This window comes from Sorghum bicolor, chromosome 10, assembly GCF_000003195.3.
Source record: "Sorghum bicolor cultivar BTx623 chromosome 10, Sorghum_bicolor_NCBIv3, whole genome shotgun sequence".
Lineage (NCBI taxonomy): Eukaryota > Viridiplantae > Streptophyta > Magnoliopsida > Poales > Poaceae > Sorghum > Sorghum bicolor.
In genome coordinates this window covers 28170891-28186489 of record NC_012879.2, presented here as the reverse complement: position 1 = coordinate 28186489, position 15599 = coordinate 28170891, and positions in this window count along the sequence as shown.

The window sequence follows — 15599 nt, the reverse complement described above, 5'->3', positions numbered from 1 at the left end:
GATTCGAACCGCTTAGCAATCCAGCTGGAGTTCCTAACCACCCGACATATGTAGAACCAAATCTTGCATATGTCCACCCAAATCGAGCTCTCCCCAAATTTGACCAGGTTCGCGGCACCCGAGAGCACAGTACCCCACCATCCTACAGCCGATCTAGATGTTTCCCGATCATCTCAGATCCGTAAGGTGGGTACACGCTACTCTCGCCATCGCTCCACGCCCAGTGCGCGTGTAGCTGTTCGCGTCGAGGGATCACAAGACGGGGCTTACTGAGGGCAAGTGGCTAGTACTATAAATTCTCAACCCAGCAGGCCATCAACGGACCGGTCCTTAACCGACACAGTTGGAGACACTACTCTAAGACTCCATTCTTAAAGCAAGTCCACCGACCGGTCTCCAATTGAAACATCATTGACCATAAGTGTATTCCACAACAACCCTTCAAACTTTCTTGTTTGAAAACCTATCTAGTAGCAGGGCTAAGCATTACTACGTGATTTTAAAATAAACAGGTGTCAAGGACAGGATAACAACTATCAAGGTAGTAAATGCAGCAAGTAGGTTAACCCAATTCTCAACTACCTAATGCAGCATTTTCAATTCATAAGTGATAAAAGATTTAAAACATTCAAGGAGGGGTTAATGCATCCGTGGCTTGCCTTGGTTGCAGAGCTGAGAGGGACCCTCGGAGACTTCCCAAGCCTCGGATCCTACTTCCTCGAACGGAGCACCGACCTCGGGGTTCGGTTCAACGGTCGCTCCTTCGGTCACGTGCACTATACGCAAAATGATGGATGCTCATGATATGCGTATGACAAATATTTAAGAAGGACCGAGTTAAGTACAACTGGCCTTCTCGGTGCAACACAGACTTAACAATAATTAAAGTTGTTTATCATTTTAGTGTTTTTACCCAAGAGGTTGCATCAGTAAATTAAGATTTCTCTTAATTCATAATTGTCCTTAATTAACTGACTATTAAACCTTTTTAACTCAATTAATTCTTAATTAAGTATTGATGGCAGTAATTAAGCATTAATGCCAAACAATAATTAAATGTCAAAGGTCATTAAGGTTAATGACCTCAGGTCATCACACAATTCTAAAATCACTCAAACCCTAATTTTGAGAATTTAAACTAATTATCATATAATTATTCTAGAATTTTTATTTAATTACTAATTAAGGGTTTAATGATATTTTATTCAAACATTATCCAAATGCCACCAAATTTTTTGTGAAGCCAGGGAATAATATTCAGAGGTTCCTCACAATTTTTGGTGATTTTTGGATATACCCATAAATTATTAAAATTCATGGAAGTTTCATTTACCAAATAAAAGAGGCAATTTTTATATACATGCAAACTACCAGAAAATAGAATCTAATATTTTTCCTGTGCTCTACTCATTTTCTGGAACCTATACAAAAATTTCTATGATTTTTGCATCAGTCTCCAATTTTCTACACAAAATCAAACACAAAACAAATTTTGCATAAAAGGAAAAAGGAAAAAAACGCTATGCTGCGAGTGGCCCAGGAACTCGGCCCGCAGGCCGGCCCGTTCTCGCTTGGCCCACGCGCGCGCTGCGCGCGCCTTCTCTCCTACACACGGCGTCGCTGACAGCGGGCCCCCACTATCAGCTTCGTCTTCAAGCTCCGGCTGGCCGGATCAATGGCACGACCGGGCCAACGGCGCTTCTTCCGACCCTCGCGACTTGTTGGTCGCGTTCTTCGTTCGACGGCGCACCCCTGGACCCCCTTAGCACTCGCTCTCTCCTAGCATAGCCCCCACGGCCACGGGCACGGCAGACGGCCACCTCAGCCGTACCAGCGCCGGCCGCTACGAGGGAGTAGAGCACGAACCGAATAGCGTATAGGCATCAGTGGCTCACCACGACTTCAACGAAGCAGAGAGCGATGGTTGAGAAGCTCGGAGAGGAGCTGGCCGCGGTGAGGTGTCCACGGCGGCGTTTCGGCCGGGATTGGAGAAGGATGGATCGGTTGAGAGCTACAAGGGTTCAGAGCTTGCGAGAGGGCGCGCAATCGGTTGGTAGGGTCTTGGCGGAGCTGCTAGTGTGCTCGGGTAGCTTGGAAAGGGAGCGAGTGAGGCGAATTTCGCAGGCGCAGCAAGGTCGTCGGCGTTGAGCAAGAAGAGAAGAACAGGGTCGCAGCGGGGTGTTAACCACGGGAAGAAGTGGATGAGGATGCCAGCGGCTTGTCCACTTCATTGCGACCGTCAGCAGGCAAGCAGGTGCGTGAGCAGGTGCGTGGCGGCGCGTGCGAAGGCGGCGCCTGCCCGCTCTACGGCCGCAATGGACAGAGCTCGTGATCCTCATCGGATCACTATAGCCGTCCCTATCCCCTCCTTTCTGTTTTTTTGCAAAATTCGCCCAAACTTTGAACTAAAGTCCAAAATCTGTTAAAATGAAAGTTGTTCAGAATTTCACAAGCTACAAAACATGTTTTGGTGTCCAAAGCGGATTCCAAGTGGAAAAAGATGAATTGACAAAACAGTTTGAATTTCAAATCCCAAATTGGGGAAATTCCAATTTTGATTTGGGGCAGATCAGAATTTCCAAAATTACTTTTGTTTTTCCATAACAACTTGGAAAACACCCAACATGAAAGTTGTTCAACTTTTTGAGCTCTACAACTTTCATGTTGGTCACTTTTCAAGATTCCAAACAGATCTTGAATTGGGGATTCAAATTGGAAAGGGGGACATTTTCTGGAAATATGTATTTTCAAAATTTCTTTCAATTTTGTATTGAAACTTCAAAAACTCAAAACACCAAAGTTGTACATCTTGACAAGATCTACAACTTTTCTTTTGAACTCATCCCCAAATTTTGCTTAGTTTTTAAGTTACACAAAAGGGGGCAAATCTAGGGTTCTAAAATCAGGGTTTCCCCCTATTTTCTCGGAAACCTTCCACCCTAGGGATTATACAACCAACACAAGCCTTACTTCACAACCTAAGCACACTCTACTTCTCTAAGCACACTCAACCAACTTAAACTTATTTTAAGTTAATGCATCAGGATGTGCTTAACACATATGTTATGTAATGCTTATGATGACATGATCCAATTTTAGTATCCGTAACATCACGGATGTTACAGCCCTTCCCCTTTAAAGAAATCTCGTCCCTGAGATTTAAAACCTTAGGGTATGTAATGGAAAAGGAAATTTGTCATACTATTTTATCTTCAACCTTTTCATAAGACAAGGGACTGGGGAAGACTATTTAATTATAAACATATAGGTACATTAAGTACATGGCTTTGGCTACTCTTTTCCTTCACTAGAGTACACTCCTTGTTATGGGATGTTATCGGGAAGAGAAGCATGAAACTCAGGAAAATTCTCCATTAGATAATCCTCAGATTCCCATGTGGCTTCCTCTTCGGAGTGCTGGCTCCATTGCACCTTATACCATTTGGTAGTTGTCCTTCGAGTAACTCTATCCTTGCGATCCAATACTCGGATAGGATATTCCGCATAGGTCAGATCTGGTTCAAGTTCCACATCTTCAATATCTTAAACCTGGTCCGGTACTCGAAGACACTTTTTCAGTTGAGACACATGAAATACATTGTGTATCCCGGATAATCGTTCGGGCAGTTTAAGGCAGTAAGCTACTTGTCCACATCGGTCAATGATTGGAAATGGACCAATGTAACGAGGCGCTAACTTGCCTTTAACGCCAAAACGATTTACTCCTTTCATTGGGGATACTTTCAGATACACATGGTCACCCTTGGTGAACCTTATGGGTCGACGTCTTTTATCGGCATAGCTTTTCTGTCGCGACTGAACAATCTTCAAGTTATTTTGGATTTGTCTAACTTTGTTCTCAGTTTCCTTTACTAAGTCAACCCCAAAGAACCACCTTTCTCTAGGTTCCGACCAATATAGTGGAGTTCGGCATCGACGGCCATATAGTGCCTCGAAGGGAGCCATCTTAATACTTTTTTGGTAGCTATTGTTGTAGGAAAACTCTGCTAGAGGTAAGCAGTCATCCCACTTATCTGGAAAATTTAGGGCACAAGATCTTAATAGATCTTCTAGGGTTTGATTCACCCTTTCTGTTTGCCCACCTGTTTGAGGGTGGTAGGCGGTACTGTACAAAAGCTTGGTGCCTAAAGATTCATGTAAGCATTTCCAGAACAGGGAGACAAATTGTGTGCCTCTATCTGACACTATTGTCTTTGGCACCCCATGCAGACTTAGTATACGATCAAAATAAATCTTAGCAAAGGTGGAGGTATAATATGATTTCTTTACAGGTAAGAAGTGTGCTGTTTTGGTGAGACGGTCCACAGTGACCCAAATAGAATCAAAGCCTTTGGCCGTCTTGGGCAATCCTACTATGAAATCCATACTAATATCATCCCATTTCCATGCTGGAATAGGCAAAGGTTGCAACTCTCCAGCGGATTTGAGATGAATAGCTTTGACCTTTCGGCAGGTGTTGCATTGGGCCACATAGCGGGCTATTTCTATCTTCATTTTCATCAACCAAAACCTTTGCTTTAGGTCCTGATACATTTTATTGCTCCCTGGATGAATAGAATATCTCGTGGTATGAGCTTCATCCAGGATTTGCTGACGTAGCTCAGGTACCTTTGGAACCACTAACCGATTTTTGAACCAGATTACTCCTGCATCATCAACTTTAAAGTCTGTGGGTGCTCTGTTAGAAATTTTCTCTTTAAGATATTTCATACCTTTGTCTTCTTTTTGTGCCTCCATGATTTGAGTTTCAAGATTGAAATCAATCTTTAGAGTCTCAAGGCTTCCTTGGGAAATCATGTCTATTCCCAGGTTCTCTAGCTCTTGGCACAAAGTTATATCTTTAGGCGTCACTGTTAAGCAATTACAGTGAGCCTTACGACTGAGGGCATCAGCTACTACCTTTGCCTTGCCAGGGTGATAATGCACCTCAAGGTCGTAATCTTTGATCAATTCTAGCCACCTTCGCTGGTGCATATTAAGTTCAGCTTGAGTGAAGATGTACTTCTAGCTCTTGTGATTTGTGTATAGGTGACAAGTGTTCCCCAACAGATAATGGCGCCAGATCTTCAATGCATGTACCACGGCGGCTAGTTCAAGATCATGGGTCCGGTAATTTTCTTCATGTGGTTTAAGCTGTCGAAAAGCATATGCAATTACTCGACCCTCCTGCATTAGCACACAGCCTATCCCTATCCCTGATGCGTCACAATACACATCAAAGGGTTTTTCAATATCTGGCTGGGCTAAGACAGGTGCAGTTGTCAATAATCATTTCAGAGTCTGGAAGGCTTGCTCACATTCAGATGACTAAACTAATTTTGTTTGATTCTTGAGCAAGGTCGTGATTGGTTTAGCGACTCTTGAAAAGTCCGAGATGAAGCAACGATAATATCCCACCATACCCAGAAAACTACGGACCTCATGTACCGTAGTCGGGGGCTTCCAATTCAAAACGTCTTCTACTTTACCTGGGTCTACAGCGACTCCCTCCGCTAATAATACATGACCCAGGAAATGGACTTTGTCCAGCCAGAACTCACATTTGCTGAACTTGGCATATAGCTGATGCTCCCTGAGACGAGTCAGCATAATTCTCAGATGTTCAGCATGTTCTTTCTTAGTTTTGGAATAGATCAAAATGTCATCAATGAAGACGACCACCAATTTGTCCAGCTCTAGCATGAAGACAGAGTTCATCAAATACATGAAATGGGCCGGTGCATTAGTCAACCCAAAAGACATCACCAAGTATTCATACAGCCCATATAGGGTTGTAAAAGCCGACTTGGGTACATCTTCCGGCCTAATTTTAATTTGGTGGTACCTTGATCTCAAATCAATTTTTGAGAACACCTTGGCCCTAGCTAACTGGTCAAATAGCAAGTCAATACGGGGCAATGGGTACTTGTTTTTAATCGTCACCTCATTCAAGGGACGATAATCGACACACAACCTTAATGTTTGATCATTCTTTTTCACAAATAAGGCTAGGCAACCCCATGGAGAGGAACTAGGCTGAATAAAACCTTTTTGCAACAACTCTTGTAGTTGGGTTTTCAATTCGGCCAATTCTTTCGGTGCCATTCGGTAGGCCCTTCGAGATATTGGGGCTGTCGCTGGTTTCAATTCTATACTGAACTGGACATCCCGGTCCGGTGGCAGACCTGGTAGGTCTTCAGGAAACACATCCGGAAAATCCCGAACTACCGGGATATTTTCGACTGCAGTCACATTAGTGGCATGAACTTGCCCAATTGCCCGTTTGGGAGTAGCTAATTGGATTAGAAGGTAAGAATTCTCATTGGGCAATGGTATTTTAATGGTTTGATGCAAGGTGTCTAGCACAACCCCTCGTTGTGCCATCTAGTTCATGCCTAGTATGACATCAATCTCCTGGTCTTTAAGAACAATCATGCTAGTGGGAAAACTATGCCCACCAAATTCGATGGGTATCTGGTGAACCATTTCTTTAGAACTCAGCCGTCCTCCTGGCGACTGTATATAAAAATGATCTTTTGTTTCCCCAATGGGTATGCCATGCTTCATCACAAAGGTGCGGTTGATGAATGTATGAGATGCACCAGAATCGAAAAGCATTAAGGCAGAATGTTTCGCAACAGGGAACGTACCCATCATTACCGGTTCTCCTTCCGGTATTGTCTCCACCTCTGTATGGAAGACTTGTCCCACCTTCTTTACAGGTTTGCCCCTTTGCGCATTTTGTCCTTTCTGAGCCCCATTTTTGAATTGGCTCGGCTGGGGTTGGCCAATAGGTGGCCTTTGGAAAGTGGGGTTAGTTTGGCGAGGGTAGGGGCATTCTTTAGAAAAATGCCCAGGCTTACCACAATTGAAACAAGGATAATTGTGGTTGGGCGGAGCGGTGGGACGAACACCTAGGGCGTTCGGCTGGCGTGGTGTAATAGCGATGGCAGTAGGTCGAGGATATACATGCTGCCCTGTTCTATATTGTGGAGGAGAAAAGGGACCACGAGAAGGTGACGGCGCTAGAAAGCGTCCGTGGCCCTGTGGGTGACAAATGATCCTCTGGCGCTTTTGACCGCGACCAGAGACGGAGGAAGAAGCGGCCTTCTTCTTTGCTTCTTTGTGTTTTCTATTCTTTTCTTCCGAGGCGATGGCAATATTTACCGCCTCATAGAAAGTAGCATTTTGACATGTGGTCATCATGGTCTGAAGTTTGGTATTGAGACCACGCATGAAACAGGCCTTCTTCTTTTTATCCGTGTTCACATGGTCCGTGGCATACTGAGAAGGATGATTAAATTTTGCCACGTACTCCATCACACTCTTATCGCCTTGCTGCAAGGCGAGAAATTCTTCGGCCTTCATGGACATAAGCCCTTCTAGAATATAATGGGCGCAGAATGCGTCCTTAAATTCTGCCCAGGTGACCTGGTGTCCTGGATTTTGGATAGCTAGGAAATTCTCCCACCAGGCCCCCGCAGCTCCCCGAAGCTGTTGGGCTACGAATAGGGGCTTTTGAGTTTCCGAACATCGGATGAGACTGAACTTGTGCTCCACAATCCGGAGCCAGTCGTCATCCTCTAAAGGTTCATCAGCGTTGGTGAATACCGGGGGCCTTGTCTCGGTAAAGTCCACGTACCGAGTTTCTCCCTCCCCATTGTGCTGTGCTCTGAAGTTTGGGGCGGGGTGTGGTTGGCGTTGTGCTAACTCGCGCAACAAGCGAGCATTGTCGGTAGTGGCACTCAAAAGAACAGCAATAGCATCTGCTAGGGAAGGTGGAGCAGGTGGAGGACTAGGGATGTCCTCCCCTCCGTGAGAAGACCCGGCCCCATCAGATCCACGTGTGCGCATCGGCATCTGCTACAAGGATCATATGTACTCGTTACCACATGGAATCCATATCTTAAAGCATATCTTACATACTTGAATTTATTTATCAAACATCAGTTCAGCACACTGGAAATAAACGAGTACAACTTTAAAGAAAAACACTATACTACAGACCCGACCCCACTACGGTAGACTGTTGACAGTTGCTAACACCACTTGAATACTAGGTTGTCATCCCCAGCATGGCACTAGAGTGTACTATGGTATTTATACGCACACAGATAATCCGCAAGCGCACGGATACCGTTGAAGCTTTTACCCGGTTAAAGGTTTTATCGTATCCACAGAGAAACGGGAGAACTGTTCTACGCTCTAGCTTAACCAAGATAAGTAAATAAGTGTAAATAGGAAACATGGTAGAATCGAATAAGAACAATATTAAAGGTAAGATAACAGTGAGTGATAACATGGGAATAGAGAGTAGAGCAATCTAGTATATGGGCGATGGTAGCAGAATAGAGAGGATAACTATGGTTTCTCTACTTCAAAGGGGTATGTCTATGTCTAGGACGAACCACGTTATAAGATTACACCACAAAGGATGCTTATCCATAGGCCGATAAACCCTACCCGTCCTGCTAACGAGAGGTGGACTACAGAGGACCAACATAACTGTCACCTACGCGGCCTACCACACAATCCTTCTAGACAGGGGATATCCACAAGTAATCTAGGTCTAAGCACCACGCTTACACCTATACTACAACTCTAACCTATAGCGTCCTATAGATTAGAATACTCAAAAGAGTTGTGAACCAGAACATACATAATTAGTAATTGCATAATGAATTAGAAGTAGATTACCAGAGTCATCCCATGAGCAAGCTTGATTAGAGCTTGATCATGACGAAGTACAACCGGAGGAAGAACCGATAGGCCGGCCTCTCCACTAATCCTCCTTCGCTCTCCATCTCGCTACTATCTAGATCTACTCTAGTTTAGAGAAGAGAGGAGAGCTCTCATCTCTAAACCCTAGCTTTTGCTCTGTCTATGAATAATGAATAATGATCAAGGGGTGCCTCCTCCAGGGGCCAGGGGGTCTAGTTATATAATCCCCTCAAGTGAACCTAGGCCGTCGGATCAAACCGACATTGATTGAACGGTTATTCTTGATCCTTTAGGTCGGTGGAGATCTCCCGAGAGAAAGAGTCCTGATTGGGCTCCAAGTCAGGGCGGGCGCCCAGGGCAGGAGGGCGGGCGCCCTGCCTCTGGCCCCGATCGGCCTCCGCTTCCTTCCCGTGGCTTCTGGAGTCTTCTAGATGTAAGATAATTGCGCGGCACGTTAATATCTCTATGTAATCCCGACGTGTGGGCCTTTCTTCCATATTTCCTGATAACCCCCTGCAGAAATAGACAAACACCAAAACACGTGGAATTCTCTTAGATAAAACCCTAAGTCTAGATGTTGATTTCATTTGGATCCTTTTCTTTGTTTATTTGATAATTAAATTTGATACTTAAGGACCATCAACAAACTCCCCCAAGCTTACCTCTTGCTCATCCCTGAGCAAGGATAGACTCAGCAATGGATCAGAAGTTGTTGCAATATCTTAAAAATTTGACGGTACACATGCTTTTAAATAAGATCTCATCTCTGAGTTAGAGTAAACTGTCAAGAACTAAAACTTACTTACTTTACCTTTCACCATGGGACTTGTAACCGTCACTTCTGTCTTGAGTAGTTAAAAGATAGAACAGTCTAGCCAAGTGCCATGTCTCTTATTCTTGATCAGCTATAGCTCTGGAGTTTTTGCAGATTTTCAAATAAAACTCAGAGATTCCTTGTATGACTCTCTAAATCTCTCTTTTGTGGTATTTCTGGATCCTTACCAAGGCAGTGATGGTCTATGCCTTCTCTCAAGATATGTGGTATTTGTGGTATAAGGCATAGTGACATTGCCTTCTCTCTCACCCTACTCTAATAAGGCTTTAATATCTGGAGCTCATAGGTGGGAGATAAAGTATACATACTTACAAGACATTTATTGTATAGTCAAACCATGGATCCAAAGAAACAAATCAATAAGCCAAATCAAGATGTGCATGTGTGGCGAATGAATGGTGTATGGTGATGATGGTGATAACAATGGTGAAAGCCTAATCTACTTTTGCTCTTTTGAGGGGATACATACCTTCCTTGCTTTTTGAAACTTTATGAGGAGAATGAGATGCTCTTCTTTTTCTTTCCTCTCAGATGGGTATCTTGTACCCCTAATTCTACTGTCGGACACTTGTCCATTTTTACCTCTCGTCTCACTTTTTCTTTCGTTCGAGGTTCCGGGCACTTGCCCCTTTTTATTTCCTCATTTATTATTATTACTTTCTTTTCTTCTATTTTCTTTTTTTTGATTTCAGAGCACTCATATCTTGAGATAATATAGCAAGTGGTAGTAGCAAGATAACTTGAGCATTTATTTCACAAGGGAAACTAGAAATATTTTTGGCTATTCTCTCCCTGATTAGGAGTAGAATATTTTTGGGTGGTTCTAGAGATGGACATGGATGGATATATGTGGATGGTACTTCCGGAGTAGAAGTGGCATATATGAGTGAACGTGGAAGTGAATCTTGATTTAACCACATGACAAGCTCACAAGGGTCTACACAGCTTGACCACACTCAATGCTCATAAGCAGTAAATAGTAAATGTGTGGCTCAAAGTCTAGCAAGCATGTATATATGGCTGTGGTAGGAATTTAAACTCTCATCATACAGGAACTCATCATGCAATATTCTAAAGATTTTTCAAAGATAAAATTCTCCAGAATTCTAGCATCTCTAGGAACAGATAAACAGCAGCTCAACCTTCCCATATCATATCCGTTAACAACTTAGATTCCAGATCAAGTTTTCATCCCACAAGTTTAGATCTTGAGGAAGCTTTAAATTATAACAGTTATGTCTAACTTGAGAGAGAACTTCAAATTTGCAAATTAGGCAGAGCAACTATTCATCATATCCATGCTAGAGTTTTATTATTAAGATTCAGATTAGCATAGCCACTTTATTTATTTATTAAACACACTAAGCAAAAGATATATATATAAGCACAAAATCTTTATTTGGTTTTTCATAGTTTATGTATTTTAATATTCTAACATAATATAAGTATAAAGATAGGTAGAAATACTTAGCGAGATAAATGGGGGTGCTCTTCTCCCAAGCTGAATTTTGACGTAATTTCTCTAGATGTAGCTAGGAGGTGGCAGAGGTGTATTTGAAAGTCAGCAGCATTCTGACAGCGATTAGAATGTCCTCCGTCTGCTAGTCTTCTTGATTCTTAAATCCTGTGGAGCTCAAATAGACAACAAAGCTTGTGGAACTAATTAAGTGTTAGCATAAATATCTAGCCTTCATCATGTTGAGCTTTCTCAATAAATATTACTCCCTGTTTTTATATTTTTATTTTATAAAGCAGAAAAGAAATATTTATTTTATTTTTATGCCACCACAGTGAAGGTACTTATGGGTTTTATGCCACTCGTATACTCACATGGGGCTTAGTATTTTTTTAACATTTTTATTTTCTTTTCAAGATAGCATGATTTAACTAATAATCTATTTAAGGAAAGTAAATAATTAAAGGGAAAAGGGAATGCAGAAAGGATAAATATGGATAACTACCGATCTTACCTTTCGGCGAGGGTTCAATGTTTTAAGTCTTCTTGACAAGACTTCTCACCGTGTTCATTCTTCAGGTGCGTCATTTGATTCAGGTGCGGACCTTGACGTCTGCACCTCTTCGTTTGCCCAACAGTTCGAAGTGCGGCGTTGGCAGTATCTTCCTCAGTGTGTTTGTGCTCGTAGATCCAGGTCCTTCACTTGGTAGAGTCTGAGAGTTATGAAACTCCTCCGTGTTTTGCTCGAAGTATACGTGCTCATAGAGACGAGGCAGAGATCAAGTGCATGGGTGCTCTTGGTGGAAAACACCAACAGAACCTAAAGTGTATTTGTTCTTCTCTAACCCTAAGCATAGTGAGCAAGACAAAGTTGATGGATAAAAAGTTCATGAGTGTAGCACTTATAACATTTGTCAGATCAGATCGCTCAACCTTATGGAAAGATAATCTATCTATGTATATGTCTTTTTCTTTATATCTCTCGATGATTGAATGTGTAACATTTTAGCTCATATGATTAGGAGTGTGGGATCATGGAGGTAGTACTAAGAACAAGGATTAAATGACTAAACATGTTGAATCAGTTGGGTTGGTTAATCTAGAGTTGTAAATCATACATGTTTGTCTCTTTTATTTATATGAACGCCAGAACCAAGGAGAAGTTTATAAAAGTGATAGTCAAGTACCTTAAGATGTTACCTTGCTTGAAGAGTGATGGTACAGTATCACCTTGTGGAAGCTTTCTTTTCTTAGCGGTTGTGCATCTTGTTTGTGGCACCCTCCATAGATCATCTCTCTATGATGAATGAGCTATGTCCTTCTTGTGCATATTGTTAAACTTCATGTGTCACTCTCTTTGTCTCTGATGTGAGTTTATCTCAGGACTTCCCAAATCGATATTGAAAGTTTTTCTGCAGGGGTTAGTCCGACAAAAATATACCAATGTCTACACAAGCAGTTTTTAGTTCAATAACCGAACTAGACTCCATGTCTAATTGTTGGGTATTCTTAACATCATTACGAAAAGTAGACTAAGTTCTCTAAATCTAGTAACGGTGCCAAAAATGCCAAACCTATCCCTCACACCACTTAAGCCAAGTTGTCATCCCCAGCATGGTATAAGAGACGCGGTATTGAAATATGCAATTGCTCTTCTAAATAAATAATGAATTGGATCTGCAAGCGCACAGATTAATACCGATGTAGCATTTTAACCGGGAAGTATTCCAGGTATCGTTATTTATATTTTTACCACTGGGAAGGGAGTAGCAATCATCACTAATGATTACAGAATAGAATATGAGATTGAGTATCTATCATAGCATGTATAATTGAGAACATTATATCTAACTCTTCATACAGGGATAAGTGTCACATAAAAGATATATGAAATAATAATAGTGACAAGGATAACTAATCTGATCTAGTCACATAATAAATATGATAAGCACCTCAATTAGATACTCTAGAAAGTCATTAGCATGGTATTAGAACGAACTACAAGAATATTCCCTAAGTTATTCTCAACTATATAGTCTAGCATATCATAGTTAGTGCAAGCATACTTAGCAATCATTGCAAGACAAGACTACGCCCATGCATAGTGATATTAGCAAGGAATATGAGAAACATAGCAATCACTCCCCTGTAATAATGTTGCTCTGCCAGCCCAATACACGAGAGGGGGACTATATAAGAATCAATGAAGCTGTCACTATCACGAACCACCCCACGATCTGGCATATTGGGTACAATCGCAGATAAATACGGTATAAGCACCACGCCTACACAATATCTATCATTTACCGATGGATCCGATGGATAAACGCTATACGATCCTAAGCATGTATATAGATCCAATCTAACTAAGCCAAGTACATAACTATGATAAACTAAGAACAATATAATCTTGAATATAAGCAAGTAGAGCAAAGTCATAAGCAATATATTGAAGTAGAACAAAGTCATATTCATAATATTGAAGAACAAAGATAATTAGAAAGCAATTAGAAGCACAATTAGAGAATTACCAAGAATCCTCTTGACAGATCCGGAAACCAATCGAAGATTGACTCCTTCTAGTTCTAATCCTATGTAGCTATGCTAATCTAGATATCTAATTGATGTGGTGGCTCTAATCTTGATCAGAGGCTTCTTCTCCCTTGATGGAACAATGAATTAGGGTTGAGAGGCTCCCTCCTCCAGGGGCCAGCGGGTCTGGTTTTATAGTCCCTTCAAGTGAATATGGGCCCTTGGATCAAACCGACATAGATTGTATGGTTTAGATTCATCCTTTAGGTCGGTGGAGATCTCCCGGAAAGCAGAGTCCTGATTGGACTCAGGAGGTGGGCGGGCGCCCTGACCAACTGGGCGGCCGCCCAGGGTCTGGCCCCGTTTCGCCTCCGCTTCGGTCTCGTGGCTTCTGGAGTCTTCTAGATGTAAGCTAATTGCGCAGCACGTTAATATCTTTACGTAATCCTGACATGTGGGCCTTTCTTCCGTATTTCATGATAACCCCCTGCAGAAATAGACAAACACCAAAACTCGTGGAATTCTGTCAGATAAAACCCTAAGTCTAGATCTTAATTTCATTTGGATCCTTTTCTTTATTTATTTGATAATTAAATTTGATACTTAAGGACCGTCAACAAACTCCCTCAAGCTTACCTCTTGCTCGTCCCTGAGCAAGGATAGACTCAGCTATGGATCATAAGTTGTTGCAATATTTTTAAAAAATAGACGGTACACATGCTTTTAAATAAGATCTCATCTCTGAGTTAGAGTAAACTATCAAGACTTAAAACTTACTTACTTTACCTCCACCATGGGACTTGTAACTGTCACTTCTGTCTTGAGTGGTTAAAAGATAGAACAGTCTAGCCAAGTGCCATGTCTCTTATTCTTGATCAGCTATAGCTCTGGGGTTTTTGCAGATTTTCAAATAAAACTCAGAGATTCCTTGTATGATTCTCTCAGGTCTCTCTTTTGTGGTATTTTTGGATCCTTACCAAGGCATTGATGGTATATGCCTTCTCTCAAGATATGTAGTATCTGTGGTATAAGGCATAGTGACATTGCCTTCTCTCTCACCCTACTCTAATAAGGCTTTAATATCTGGAGCTCATAGGTGGGAGATAAAGTATACATACTTACAAGACATTTATTGCATAGTCAAACCATGGATCCAAAGTAACAAGTCAATAAGCCAAATCAAGATGTGCATGTGTGGCGAATGAATGGTGTATGGTGATGATGGTGATAACAATGGTGAAAACAATGGTGGTGGAAGTCTAATTCTACTTTGCTCTTTTGAGGGGATACATACCTTCCTTGCTTTTGAAACTTTATGAGGAGAATGAGATGCTCTTCTTTTTCTTGTCTCTCAGGTGGGTGTCTCCTAATTCTACTGTCGGACACTTGTCCATTTTTACCTCTCGTCTCACTCTTTCTTTTCTTTCGAGGTTCCGAGCACTTGCTCCTTTTTATTTCCTCGTATATTTTTTTTATTTTCTTCTTTTTTTAGAGCACTCATCTCTTGAGATAATATAGCAAGTGGTAGTAACAAGATAACTTGAGCATTTATTTCACAAGGGGAAACAGAAATATTTTTGGTTATTCTCTCCCGGATTAGGAGCAGAATATTTTTGGGTGATTCTGGAGATGGAAATGGATGGATATATGTGGATGGTACTTCTGGAGTAGAAGTAGCATATATGAGTGAACGTGCAAGTGAATTCTTGATTTAACCACATGACAAGCTCCTAAGGGTCTACACAGCTTGACCACACTCAATGCTCATAAGCAGTAAATAATAAATGTGTGGCTCAAAGTCTAGCAAGCATGTATATATGGCTGTGGTAGGAATTTAAGCTCTCATCATACAGGAACTCATCATGCAACATTTTAAAGATTTTCAAATATAAAATTCTCCAGAATTCTAGCATCTCTAGGAACAGATAAACAGCAGCTCAACCTTCCCATATCGTATCCGTTAACAACTTAGACTTCAGATCAAGTTTTCATCCCACAAGTTTAGGTCTAGGGCAAGCTTTAAATTATAACAGTTGTATCTAAACTTGAGAGAGA